We start from the raw sequence: 15,656 nt of genomic DNA on the forward strand, positions 1-15,656 counted from the left end.
AATGTCCCACAAATAAACTCATAACATTTTTGGAAACCATCCACCTGCAGAAGAAAAGAGGCACCCTCAGCCATGGTGACATGCCTGAATTTAATATTACAACCAAAGGAACTTAAGAAAACAAAATGACAAAGGTGTTAAAAATCACACCAACTCATAAAGACCTCATTGCGGGCCAACACAAAAGCTCCAGTGATAAACCCATGATGTGCCTAAGGTGCCTTATGTTTATGTTTTTGGGTGCTACGTCTTGGCGCTGACCCCTCGCTGGGAGTGGCATCTGAGACAGCCTGCTGACTCTGTCCTGTTAGCCTCGATGATCTTAGTGGCCGTCCTCTGGCCTGTGGAGCCTGTGCTGGCCCCACCTGGAAGGGAGCTGCCAGTTCCACAGCTGGCAACTTCCCAGTCATTGCAGCCTCAGGGGATGCAACGGCCCACTGGCAGAGGGGCGGAGGAGCTGCCTGTCTCATCCGGAGCGCCCTGAGAGGAGCCCGCAGAGACGACAGGCAGCTGCTGCGTCGACGTGAGGTTGCTTCGGGCCTCCCTGCTCACCGTAGATGGATGGGCACCGAGCTGGGAAACTTGATGCCCAGACCATCTCCCACATTGGCTATGACCAGCTGAGGTCAATACCGATGTGAGGGCTTGCTGGTCCGAGCATATCCCCAGGAAGCCCTGATTGATCACCTGGAGGAGCCTCTCCACAAGAGTCACTACTCTCTCCATGGAGGATGCATGGCACTCCGACATGTGGCTCATTGCTTCAGCGATAGTCTGCGTAGACTCCTCCACCACAGACACCAAGCCAAGTATAGCCTCATGTATCTCCCCTAGATACTCCCACACACCCGGCCACATTTCCTGCGTATGCTGCATCGCGGACAACACCAGAGGCACATCATCAGGCATCGACTGAGCATGTGCCTGGTCCCCTGCAGCTTCCGACTGCTGGCGCCATGGGCACTCTCTGTTTCTGCCAGCGACTGTGGAGTGCCCTCACCACTGTGCCCCAGGACACTAGCCGATGTTCTAATTCGCACCGAGGTGCTAGTATCTGCGCTGGTGCCTGCCTGGCAGAGATGGTGTGAAGCTGGTGAGTCCGTGACTTCAGGGCCCTCAGGTGAGAGAGGGGGTCTCTGCTGCTCCTCCTTCCGGCCCTGCTCTGCTGATGCTGAAAGGAAGAACAAGGGCATTGTATCAGTTAACATGGAGACAATGTCAATGTGCATCCCTGTCCCCCGGATCATTATGCGCTCATCCTTCCATAAGCAATGGTCAAGCCATGTTGCAAAATTAAATCAGTTAACATTCATCAGTGCTATGGCTGTGGGGAGAACAATGTTGACCTCACTACTGGGCAAACATACCTACCCATGGCACCCCAGCCTCACCGGCACCGGCGGTCCTGGGAGCATGGCACCTCTCCAAATCTAGGGCCTCTTGCTCGAAGCGGCTGAGAATCGGCAAATGTGCCAGTCCTCCACCAGTCCTCACCCGCTCAGCTGCATTATGTGCATTCTTCTCCTGAAAAGGATAGAAGAGCATTGATTAGTGTTACTTGTACCTGGACTTAACCAGAGTGGGACATATCAGGGCTCCAGTGTCTCCTCACCGCGCTGCTGCCGAACACTCACACAAAGATGCCAGGCCTGTCCCCTCCACCCCACTCACTTGGCCAAATGCTGCCTACATCACATTAGGCACCACACTGTCTAACCTTCCATAGCAAGGAGGCACAAGCACATGGAGCACAGAGGACAGGAGATCGATCGGTGCCACACCACCTTGAAGCTCCCCTCCCAGCATGTCATCACCCTGACTTTGACATGTCCTGGAGTTCCAGCACTGTGCCTAGGTGCAGCTCCTCCAGGTTGCCCCCAAAACAATAATATGGGTCTCAGTGTACTACATGCTGCAGGGGCAGAACCCATCTCTTCACCACTCTCTCAGGGTGACCTCAGCAAGGGCAATATCTGCTGGCCCACCCAGCGAAGGACATACCATCAATGATTCAATGCAGTCACTACACTCAGACTTAGCAGAGGGGGGGGCACCAGGGGGGAAAGCCTACCTGCTGGGTTAGATGACCAATGCCCAACATGGTCCTCACCCTTCCTGAGCGCAACAGGTTGTTGAAGCACTTGTGACACTGGATCCAGGTGCGCCACATCACGTCGTGGGAGCTCACCACCTCCGCCACCTCCTGCCAGGCACGTTTGGTCATGTGTGGGGGCCTCCTCCTCCTGTCCTGGGGTACGAGGACCTCCCGCCATGGTGCCACCTCCTCGAGGAGGGTAGCAAGGCATTCGTCAGAAAAATGAGGGTGCCCTACCCTCCTGCCTGGTCTGCTCACCAGCAGCGTCTCTGGGAAGCCCTTCCATTGGTTCATGATTCGCAGCCTTTGAAAGGCTGCAGCAGCTTTTTAAAACAGGCCACTGGGTCGCCATTAGACCCTGTGGTCATTGCAGTCCCGCCGCCCGCCCGCCCACTCCCGCTGTCCTCAGGAGCCATGATTCACGCTGGGCCAGCCTTAATTGGCCCGCCCGCGTAAAATGGCGATGCGGACCCAATTGAGGGCGGCGATCGGGTCTGCGCCTGCCTGCGCCCACTCCCGCCCTGCCTGCCCAACAGGCAGAAAATTCTGCCCAATGTAAACTTTAACCTTTTTGGGAGAATGAACAAGACGAGGTCAACTTCTTTAGTTTGTGAATTGAGAAGAATAACATTCCATGATAAATGTTGTAGATCTTTTGACAGAATTAGGTAAACAAGCTGGAATTTTACAAGCCAGGGCCCCCGAGCCAACTGGGAGGCCACCAGGGTTTACTAGGCAATCTCCCCACGTAGTGTTGGGCCCACCCTTTTTTTTATTCATTTACAGGATATGGGCATCGCTGGCTAGACCATAATTTATTGCCCATCCTTAAGTGCCCTTGAGAAGGTAATGGTAGTGGTTGTGGGTTTGGACAGACCTGCCTAAGGAACCTAGAAGGACAAGAGCAGCAGACATATGGGAACACCATCACCTGCAAAATCCCCTCCAAGCCACTCACCATCCTGACTTTGAACTGTATCGCCCACCGTTCCTTCACTGTCACTGGGTCAAAATCCTGTAACTCCCTTTCTAACAGCACTGTGGGTGTACCTACACCACATGAACTGCAGCTGTTCAAGAAGGCAGCTCACCACCACCTTCTCAAGGGGAATTTGGGATGGGCAATAAATGCTGGCCTAGCCAGCGACGCCCACATCCAGTGAATGAATTTTTAAAAAGCCTGCTGTCAGGCCATATTTGAAAGAATAATGAACATTGTAGTTTCATATCAGTGGTTTTTGTTACAGATGTGTGGAGACCATAAACTTTGATCCCTGAGGCTCTAATTGCAGATTTTGCTATAGCTGTGACAAGACTAGAATATCATGTCTGAGTATTTCATTGTGAAACTGATCCAATATCTGAGTATATTAGGATAATTGGATCTTGGTCGAGCAGCAGTGCAATTTAAAACAGTCACTCTTTCTAACCTCAGAGAATTACTGGATTAAAAACTGATATAAATAAATTTAGAGAGATTGCTATTTCTCAGTGTTATCCTTATTATACTTAATATGGTCAGAGCTGGAAAGCGTTCAATAGCTTCCACTGAAGGCCAAGCAAAAATATTTCAAATTACAAAGAAATAAAAAGTTATGAAAATTGCTTTCAAGCTAAAGTTGGTTTAAAATGTATGAACAAGTAAGAGGGCAATAGAAAAACAGAATATAGACAGTAGCAAAAGGGATTATTTAAGGGGTGTTACAAATATGCGTAAGTAAAATACACTGATGCATTCATAGAACTTATATTTTCTGTCCAGATACGCCACCCAGTCCTCACAATTTTATTTTAGTAACTCTGCTTCACCTTACTGATTAGAAAGAACGACAGACAATTTGAATGAGTTTGATGCTCATTCTGTTCACTAGATGTTTGTTTTAATTACACATTTTGTTGCTATGCTATTGTCATCAATGACATCAAATGATAGGGCCTGATATTCCTGGGGAAAAAATAGGTATGTGGAATGAATTTCAAGATAAGCCAATAAAGGATGATTAATTTGCGTTTAACACTGCTTCTTTCCTCAGTTCTGTCCTGTGCCTCGTTTCACATGAGGCAGATGGTGCGTCTGTTTCTATGGCTAGCTTTTCCCTGGAACAGGTCACCAGTCTGTTACCAGAGACCATAACCTGAGGGGTGTCACTGCATATCAAGAATGGCTGACCAGGAGACTCTCATGCTTTTACCACCTGCCATAAGCACATTGGAATGTCTTACAGGTTGATAATCAACCTGTTGGACTGTGTTATGAACGCACCTTCTGTGGCCATCAAGTCCTGGAGTGAGACTCAAACCCAGAGCTTCTGGCTCAGAGGCAGGGATGCTACTCGCTGCACCACAAGACTTCTCACATTGAGCATTGCAACTGCAACCCCGCACCCCCCAAAAAAAAAAGAAATAGGCTAACAATAATAGTAGGGAAAGGTATTTAATAACTAATTTGTGTCAGGGGAAATTTGATATACCAGAAGTGACTTCTTTCATTCAAATTAGCAATTGGAGGAATATATATCCATTTTTGTTGAAAAGAGGGACAGCACATTGTATCAGCACTTTTTCTTTCCTGTTGTATAAACTGTTGGGATTGTTTGAAATTTGGCATTCTTGTGTTTGTTCTGATGAGTGCAAAACGAAAAGCTTCGGTAACATGTCTCTCTTTTCAGCAAAATTCAAATTCTGTACTACTAAGCAAATATTTATATCAATTTTTATTAAATGTCACAAAGGATAGAGGAGATTCAAAACCATGTCTGGTATCTAATAAAATGTTGACTTATGAGCAATGCAATGCTATAAAAATACATCACACTCAACAACATAAAAACAATTAAAAATAAGTTTTTCTTTCCAAAGTCACTACTAGAGAAAACATCTCCATGGTTGTGATGGGACCACAGTCTCCTCTAAAACCAGTTCAACTTTAATTCGAATTTTGGTTTCTGGCTGAACGACTTCCTCTCTCTAAATTGAAAAAAAATATGCAACACACAGCAGAGCTGACCTTAGAAACTTCACAAGCTGTAGAGCAGAACTGCACCTGATGTGTCCAGAGAGGGTAAGCATTGCTTAGTTGCTGATTCTGTGTTCCACCAAAGCTGAAATACAAGTAGGAGCTTCATTGCACTTTTGATCTGCCTCATTTTGCAGGGTTCCTGAAAGGCATTGTCAGTCAGGCTTGTAAAAGGAGCCTTGGACCATCCATCCAGTTTGCCAGCTCCCTCAAAAAGGCTGGCACGTGGATTTGTACAAAATGTAGAAATTGTGGCTGGCAGTCATCTAAGTTTTTGTGCCCTTGTGATCGGAGATAATTTGAATGTTAATGGAACAATAGGCTTCACAATTCACATATGCCACAGGGTTGTTGTGATGTGCCCATATAGCTATATTGGTGCCAGAATGAGACCCTGCAGTTTAGGGAAACCAGCCACCTGGTAAAAGTGCAGTGCCATTTTGAGTTGTTGCCTTCTTTCCTTGGAGAATGTGATATGAATGTTGCCCTAACAAACGAGGTTTCAGTTTGATGCAGTGATGGACTGTGTCTGTCAAATGTTACTAGTGAGCTGAAGCAGAGCACTCCTCTTTGCCCCATAAAATTAAAAATTAAGATTTCCTTGTCTGCTTTCTGAGTAGCCTCCAACAATCAGTTTAATGGCTGCCAATTAGGCTGTTTATTACCTGGTAACACTGGGAGGAGAATGCATTGCCCCAAATGACATCTGTACCTGAAAGTTGCAAGTGAGATCCTACAACCAGTATTAGACCCAAATTTCCATATTTAGGAAACCTTTACACCCAAAACAGGTGAGTCCACCCTTAACCAATTTACAGGCTCTGTTATATATTTTTGTATTATTTGTAAATATCTGTGAAAAGCTAGGAACTAATTGTTGAGTGTAAGTGTCCCGGGGGCCACATTTCATGACTGCACTAGAGACTCATGTGAAGTATAACAGAACCAGTTCAATCCAGTCCTTCTTTGTACCAGGTAGCATAGCAAAATTAAACATTAAGCGTTTCTGATCTTTCTAAGCTTAAAGAGTGATTATTAACAACATCTGGGAACCAAAAGGCAATAAGAGCACATTGCAGGCCCACCTGAAAATTGTATCATGCAGGCCCCGGGGTTTAATGGGAAGGCTAAACTAGCCCCCACTTCTCCAATTCTGAATTGCCAGTCACCCATTTTCAGGTGAGAAATGAATGCCTGGTATTTGAAGGTCATCTCCATAATTTATGGGCCAACTGTGTTAGATGCCGAATGCCAGAGAGGCAAGCACAAATACTTTCTTCCTCTGGACCTCCTTTTTCTATTTCATATCCAGGGGAGCCTTTGGCAAGTCCAGTGAACTGACCATACTGAGCACAGTGTTTATATAGCGTAGCCAACTGTGATTAAATGTATTCCTGAAGGTTTCATCACATGACTTGCCCCCATACTCTAGCCATTAGTCAAAACATCCATCCTTGTGACGCACTGCCTTCCTCTGCCAATTAATTGGAAAGCAAAAAGACTCATTACCCAATTGGATGATGCTTGATTGTCAGCCAAACAGCCTTTTAATTATTTTATATCCGATAAAGAGAAATGTTCAAAGGAAATGACAGAAAGCAGCCAATCATTTATAATGTCCAGATGATTTTTCTCCAGGGTTGCACACAGCAGCACCCTGGAGATTGACCTTCAATTCCTGGAGGCTCCAGGCTAATCCTGTAGGGTTGGCAACCCAATGCTTATAGCTGCAGTTGATGACTGATGGCAGCAAGAATGCTGTTCAAGGTATGTGCTGAAGGAGATCTGAACTGCAAAAACGGTAGTAAAAACAATTGCATGATTTTTGTTGTGGGTCTGATTAACAGTAATGTACATAATTTTAGTGTATCTAATGAGGCCTGGATAAAGAACTTTCTTCATCTCCTGCAGGATTGAGGGTTGAACATGAAGTACACTTAGGCCCACCAGCAGCACACTATAGAAAGAGCTAAACACTCCCAAACCAACAGATTATATCAAAGCTTTGCAGCCCTGTCACATGCAACCATGAATGCTGGTAGACAATTAAATGACTAATGAGAGGGTGAGGCACCATGAATATCCCCATCTTCATTGATGGTGGAGCCCAGCACATGAGTGTAAAAGATAAGGCTGAAGTGGTTTCAACCATCATCAATCAGAAGTGTCAAGTGGATGATCCATCTCAGCCCTCCTGAGGACTTGCCCATCACAGAAGTTAGCCTTCATCCAATTTGATTCACTCCATGTGATTTCAAGAGACAGCTGAATATACTGGATACAGAAAAGGCTAAGGGCCTTGACACCATCTTAACTGTAGAGTTGCATACTCATGCTGCAGAACCAGCCGCCTCTCTAGTCAAGCTGTTCCAGTACAGCTGCAACATTGGCATCTGCCTAACAGAGTAGAAAATTGCCCAGTAATGTCCTGTTCACAGAAGGCAGGATAATTCCAGTCCGGCCAATTATTGCCCCATCAGTCTACTGTCAATCATTAGCAAAGTAATGGAAGGTGTTCGCATAAAAGCAAAATGCTGCAGATGCTGGAAATCTGAAACAAAAACAAAAATTGCTGGAAAAGCTCAGCAGGTCTGACAGCATCTGTAGAGAGAAAGACAGAGTTAACGTTTCAAATCCGTATGACTCTTCTTCAGAACTCAAATCTCAAATTCAGAACTGTAATGGAAGGTGTGGTTGACCGTGCTACCAAACAGCACGTATTCATTAATAAACTGCTCACCAACGCTCAGTTTGGGTTCTGACAGGACCTCTTGGCCCCAGATCTTATTACAGCCTTGATCCAAACCTCAAGCTCAATTCCAGAGGTGAGGTGACAGTGACTGCTCTTGACATCAAGGCAGCATTTGACTGATAGTGACATCAAAGAGCACTTGTAAAATTGAAGTGAATGTAATCAGGGGAAAGGCTTGAGATATGTCTAGCATAAAGGAAGGTGATTGTGAGTGTTGTATGCTAAACATTTCAGCCCCAGGCTATTGCTGCAGGAGTTCCTCAGGCCAGCATCTTATGTCCAACTATCTTCAGTTGCTTCATCAATAACGTTCCCTCCATCATAAGGTAAGAAATAGGGATGTTCACTGATGATTTCACAACGTGTTCAGCCCCATATGCAACTCCTCAGTTAATGAAGCAGTCCATGCCTGCATGACCTGGACAACATTCAGGGCTGTGCTGATAAGTGGCAAGTAACTTTCACATCTCTCAAATGCCAGGCATGACTATTGCCACTAAAAGAGAATCTAACCACTGTCACGATGATCTGAGATGCGCATGTGTGATACTCATCTTTAATTTCATCGGCTGTTCAAATATATATTGAACTACTTTTTAAGGATTTTTAAAAAGCAAGAAAAGCCACTGACTTGAGATGGCTATCACAGATCACCTGGTATTACAAGTTGGCCAATTTCTGTAAGTTTCCAATGTGAATTACAATTAAGACATAACAAGACAACTCTCCTATGGAATTTCACACTTGCTGATGCCAAGATTACTTCAAAGATTTACTGAAACTGTAACAACCTGACGTACTTGGGAGTCACTCTAGATAGGATTCTGCCCTTTCGGGAACATATGAAGAAAACAGCAGCAAAGGTCAAAACTAGAAGCAACTTATTAACCAAACTTGCTGGATCTACTTGGGGTGCTGCTGCCACAACATTCTGGACCTCAGCACTTGCCCTATCATACTCCATAGCAGAGTACTGTGCACCTGTCTGGCACAGGTGATCACATACACATCTTGTAGACACTCAACTGAATGCAACAATGAGCATCATAACTGGAACTCTCCACTCAACACCCCTCCCCTGGCTTCCTGTCCTCACAAACATCACTCCCCCACACATCCACCAACTGACAAACATCCACAAGCTGGTTGAAAACATTTGTGATGCACCTCACTTACCACCCCACAATGATATATTCAATCCACCTACTGCTTGCCTTCCATTTCAGCTATATGGAGTTATCTCCCTGAACAAGATCTACTGGCAGGCATTCTTTGGACCAAGGAATGGGAAACACGGGAAGTCACTAAAACGCTGCTTGTGACAAACCCCACCTGTCGAATGGCAGGCTTTGATCTACCATGGCGGGAGTGGTCCTTGCTAAACAGGCTCAGGACAAGTCAGGCTCCCTGTGCAGCCAACCTCCACCGCTGGGGCCTCAGTACGAACCCTTTATGCCCTAGTAGAGAGACACAAACAATGCTGCACATTACTGAGGAATGTCCACCAAGATAAAAGCAAAAAACTGCGGATGCTGGAAATCCAAAACAAAAACAAAAATACCTGGAAAAACTCAGCAGGTCTGACAGCATCTGCGGAGAGAAATACAGTTAACATTTCGAGTCCGAATGACTCTTCATCAGAACCGAGGAAAAATAGAAAAGAGGTGAAATATAAATTGGTTTAAGGGGGGTGGGGGGTGGGACAGGTAGAGCTGGATAGAGGGCCAGTGATAGGTGGAGATTGTGGGGTATGTCCCCTCTACAGTCTAAGTGGTGGACTAATCACCTTAAATTCAGCTAATGAGGAGGCAATCGCTTGGCTCCGGGGATTTGCATTCACTAAATAAATAAACTGAAACTGTACTGGCCCTCACCATTTGCATTTCTACAAAGTTACCTTTCAAGCAGAAACGGAAAGCTTACTGGGACAATGCTATATTGGTGTTCTTCCTATGTCATTAAGATGGAGGATGGATCATTCAGGAGTTAATGGTTGGGACATTACAGAATCTAATCACCTAGACCAAGGTCTGTCCAGACATGAGCTAATCAATTACCTTCTGAAATCATTATGGGGAGAAAGGTCATGTGACCAGAATAACCATTTTGAAATGTCTTCTAGTGCAATACCCAAGCTGTTAAAAAGAGGAGTCTGGAAGAAATCTGCCAAGGGAGTAGTAACACCAGCTCTCTCTCCACCCCCCTCTCTCTCTCTCTCTCTCTCTCAAGTTCCTCTCTCTGTTACAGTTTGAAGCCCATCAAATGAAAGGAACATCAGGTGCAAAAATCATTCACTTTTAGAAAAGACAGATTATGTTTAAAAATGAGACTGTCTCCAGAAATTGCACTTTACATTGGCTTCAAAGCCACTGGAATTTTGAGACCACCTGGACCAGCTCTGCCTTAGCCACGGATAACAGTGAAGGACTCATAAACAACAAACTCTCTATTTTTTGCCTTTTATCATTGAATTTTAATTTGGCCAAAAAGTAACCTCTTACTGTATAAATTCTTGTTTTGCGTGTGTGTGTGTATCTGGTGCGTGGTGGATATCAGGATGCACGGAGGTCAGGATATGGATTTACCTTCTTAAATATATTTATATCTTTACCTGGGTGGAATTTTAGCTCAATAAAAAACAACCCATTTTGTGTTTTAAATGCAATAAAGCCTGTCAGACTGGTTTGTCTTCAATTAGTAAATGGTCAAGCACAGACATTGACCTTCTTCCCTGTAAATTACAAAAAACACTGTTACAATCAATTGAGGAGTGGGATAGAAAGGACAAGTGCTGACACGTGTCCTTACTGATCGTACCAAAAATTTGGGGCCGCGAGTCTGAGATTGAACCCGTAGACAACGTGAGTAATTGGAAGTGGGAACTAAATGAATCCCTCGACATATATTTAAAAACATGAGTACAGGCTTTCTTGTGTGCATTGCTACAGTACTAACAATAATGTATACATTTGATGTCAGTTCCTTCATAGACCAGATTGGAATTACTTTCGATAATTTAAAGGTTCCGTCCCTCGAGGAGTTAAAAAATGTAGCTAAGGAGTTGGAGTTAGAGTTTCATCCAAAAGCCAGGAAATATGACATTTTAAAACTGGTGGCCAGATAATTGGTTTGAGAACCTGGGGGAATTGCAACAGACATTCAAGCTTTATCAGAATTACAGCTAGAACAGAGATAGCTAGAGCTAGAATTCCAAACCAGGGAAAAAGAGAGAAAGAGAGAGAGAGAAAAGGGAGAAAGAATAAGCTTTCTAAACAGAACAACAGGAAAGGGAGATAAGAATACATAAACTGTGTGGGGGCAGGTCCCCTGTGCCCACACAAGGCACCCCTAGCTCACCAGAAGGCACCCCTAGCTCAGTTCTTCAAGCGCTCTAATTAATTCCTAAGTTTGATGAGGAAGAGGTGGAAGCTGCCTTCATTTTTTTGGGGGGAATAGCTCAGCAAGTAAGGTGGCCAGTAGAAAACTGGACTCTGCTGTTGCAGAGCAACCTATCAGGTAAGGCTCACAAAATTTACTCCCTGCTGCCTGATGAGAGTGCGAAGAAATTATGACGTGGCAAAGAAGGCGATTAAAAATATGTTTGAACTGGTGCTGGAGGCGTACCATCAGAAATTCCGTACCCTCCGAAAATGGCAGGACCAGATGTACGTCAAATTTAAACGGCTTAAGCAGCTCACGTTTGATCGTGGACCTGGGCGCTTAAGATTGATGCCAACCACGAAAACCTTTGATAAATAATGCTCCTTGAAGAGTTTAAAAATTTACACCTTCTTTCCATCAAGACGCAAAGAAAAGAACAAAAAGTAATAAGGGCTAGACAGGCAATCCACATGGCAGACAATTATGAGTTAACTCATAGACCCCCTGAATCAAAGCAAACTAGGGTCTGGTAACTATCATATGCAAGGGAAAGATAGAAGAGAGGTAGATGAAGCTGAGGCAGGCTAGAAAGAAAAGGCAAATATGGAAGGAAGGGTGAAACAGTCCTGACCTTTGAATGGAGAAACCCAGAGGGGAAACTGTTCCATGTGTTTCCAATGTGGAAAATCAAGACATTTAAAAGAAAATTGTTGGCACGCAAAGACAACCATAGGAAGTCCTACTGCCAAACCAGTGTCAATGAAAGTGATCAGTCTGTGTGCAATACAGCAGATGACCACAGTCACTGTCAGGAGTTTGTGTCCAAGGGAAAGATGACTCTTATCTGTTTAAAAGAGCTGGAAGAAGACATCAACATTCTCCGAGACATTGGCTGTTCACAATATTTGCTGGCAGGGAAAATTGAGGACTTTTCACTCGACTCCATTCAGGAAAAAGTAGCCTACTTGACTGGTACTCTATTCACCACCTTAAACATTCACTCCCTCCACCACCAACACACAGTGTTAGTAGTGTGTACCAGTTACAAGATGCAGCAACATGCAAGGCTTCTTTGACAGTATCTCCTATAATCCAGAACCTCTACTGTTTAGGAGTGTGGCCCTTTTTGGGGCTATCCCAGATCAAGAATACCTCTCAGATACCTCCTCTCAACTTCAGGTAGAGAAAGTCAGATCCCAACGATGCTTAAATGGGTCTAAAGAATTGATTTATCTCTCCCAAAAGCAAAAGAGCCACCCAAGATTATTACCTTCCTCCAGGCAGCCTTTTTAATAAATTAAAGCCACATTATAATTTCCTGAATAATATTAGGGTTTGAGTAAAAGCTCCTCAGTAACGTATTCCCCCACTGAAGGGTGTACAGAGTTGGGCTCTTGAGTTAGTGATATTGAAGACTATGGGCTGAATTTTGCCGTCGGCGAGCAGGGGGCAGGGCCTGCTCGCCGATATGTAAAATGACACGGGATGACGTCAGGGGTTCGCCCCAACGTGATCCCGCCCCATTTAAATTTTCAGGAAGGTGGGGGCACAGCGAAACCTGCTGTGGGCCCATCGACCTGTCAATGGCCAATTGAGGCCATTGACAGGATCATTGAAACAATTAAAGGACCTGCCCATCCAACCTTAAGGTTGGTGGGCAGGCCAGGAGCCCCGGCGGGAATTAGAAAAAACATGAAACCTCATCCACCGGCGGGATGAGGTTTCATGTAGGGATTTTAAAAGTTTAATAAAGTTTTAGTGTAATTTATGAACATGTCCCATCTCTTGTGAGATTGTCACATGAGGGGGACATGTTAAGGGTTTTATTTTTCTATTTTTAAAACTGTCAGCAATCTCCCTGAAGCAGCACTTAGCCTCAGGGAGATGTGCGCTCTTTCATGCGCATGTGCGAAAGAGCGCACTCTCGCTTTTGGGGAATACTCCCTGCCCACACAGGAAGCACATAGCGCTTCCCAGCGGACGTCGCACAGGGCGGGCCTTAATTGGCCCGCCCATATAAAATGGCGGCGGGGCCCACTTCTCCAGCGGGGATTTTCTCCCCACCCACCGGAGTTTGGGTCGGGCCCACCCGCCTGACAGGCAGAAAATTCTGCCCTTCATCTCCCTGAGGCACCTCTGTATGTCAGGGAGATTTTCAAGTACTCACACATGTGCATGCGTGAAGTTCCCCACTCACCCCGCTTGCACTCCTCCCCCCCACCGCACAGGCAGCATTGAGCGTTGCCGCTCGCGTTTCCACTGGGCGGGCCTTAATTGGCCCGCCAGCACAAAATCATGGTCTGGCCCGATCGCGGGCGGTGGTCGGCTTCCTGACCGCTCCCGCCCGCCCCCACCAAACCTGCCTGACAAGGGCAAAATTCTGCCCTAGGAAAAAGAGATGATACAATCTTATTTCTAATAGAGAAGTCAGTTTTAAATTTTAATTATCACTATATAGTAAGATATTTTAAGTAGGATATCCATCAAATATTGAAGTAACATTTATCTTAATCCTTGAGTGAGTGAGTGGGTGACACTTTCAGCTACTTAATCGAACATGATACCCAGCTAGTCAAGTGGATCTGATTAACTCCCAGTTTGCTCCTCTATATTTGAAGTGTGGCTTTGGGTTGCATAATTAATTTCTGGGTGGGCTCTTAGTTGTAATTGGGTTCCTCCTTTTATGCTCCAAATCCTTTAATATCTTATTTAAAGGAAAATTATTCTTATTCACTTAACTCTTCATAATGACCATATTTATTTACATGGATTTCTCATAGGCAAACAAGGGCAGCAGGTGCATGGGAACATCACACCTGCAAGTTCCATTCCAAGTTAGAAACCATGTTGACTTGGAAATGTATCGCCAGTCCTTAACTGTCACTTGATCAAAATCCTGGAACTCCCTACCTCACAGAACTGTGGGAATACCTGTGCCACTGCAGTGTTTGAAGGAGGCAGTTCACCACCCCCTTCCCAAGGGCAATTAGGAATGGGCAATAAATGCTGACCTGTTCTGCGATGCTTATATCTCATGAACGAATAAAACAAAAATTATACTGAGGTGCTCGTGTATTCCAGCAGGCTAGCACTTCTTAAAACATAGCATGGGAAAATCAGCCTGAAGATGAATACAGGAAATTGATTTTTGAATTACAACAAAAAAAAAATTCATATCCCACGAATCGTCTTTCCCTTTGAACTAAATTGAAAACAATGCATGACATTAATTGCAGTAATTCCCAGACAGCAGGAAAAAATCCCACTAGCATATGCCAGGCACTGCCAGTTTAAAGGATTGTTATTCTGCATCAAATGGCATGATGGCATCTTGACACTCATTTTAAACAGATGGTCAGCACAATTTTGTGACATTTACATAACAGTTGACCAGTTTCATTAACAGCATTTTCTATTAAAAATACAATAAGTATTCCATTAAAGAAAAGGTGTAGTCATCTGTTTTGATGTCTTAAGGATTATTTTAACTTTCAGTGGTGTAAATAGAAAGGATAATTGGACAAGTTGTGAAAAGGGTAGTCGATCCACTACCATCTGTTTTGTGAGGCCACCAGAAGTTAAAATCAGCTGAATAATTATATTTACTTGAGTTTGAGCCACTGTAGTGCTTTTTCAGACAGGTCAGAGATAAAGGGCTGAACAATATGGTAGCACTCCGATGGTGGCTTCCGCACTTGGAGGTTGGCGGCGTTTGGACTTCTGGGCCCACATCAGGGCGTGCCTGATAATATGTTAATTGCCACCAATTAACAGCAAGGGTGGGTTACAGGCCTTCACCCTGCCCAATGTGTGCTGGAGGGTGGGATGTCTGGTCTTGGAGGCTGCAGGCTGTAACCCTGAACAAGGTCACAGCCAACATTTTAAAGGGTGCCCCTTGTAATCTTGCTTGCTGGAGCAATCTTGTTGATTTATTTTCGAGAGAGAAAATATGTGCATTTTTCACTTTTGCAACGTAAGTGTATTTGCATTTTAATAGTGTCTGCAAACTATGTCACCCTTCATATGTGACAGAACTTGTAAATTTCAACAGGTCTCCCACCTTTTGACATTGAGGAGTTGTACGTTTGTTAAATGTTTCCATACATAGATGTCTGTGACACCAGAGGCATACTAGAAGGGCCAAACCAGCTCCTAGATTCAATGAGGCCTCCCTTGGAGCCCGCCTGCATGCAGTTTTTGACCAACGTGAGCAGCTCATGCTAACTGCTGGGAAGAGGAAGAGGCCCAGCCAGACACTTGCTGTGGGAGGAGGTGGCCGAGGAGGGCGACAATGTGAACATAGTGAGAAGGACTTGGTCCCAGTGCCAGAAAAGGCTCAATAACTTTGAGGTCGGCCAGGTGGTTATGGATGCAGTCTGAGCAATTTTGGTCCAATGTGTCACAGGTCTTTT

Source organism: Cetorhinus maximus, chromosome 13 (genome assembly GCF_964194155.1).
Source record: "Cetorhinus maximus chromosome 13, sCetMax3.hap1.1, whole genome shotgun sequence".
NCBI classification, from domain to species: Eukaryota; Metazoa; Chordata; class Chondrichthyes; order Lamniformes; family Cetorhinidae; genus Cetorhinus; species Cetorhinus maximus.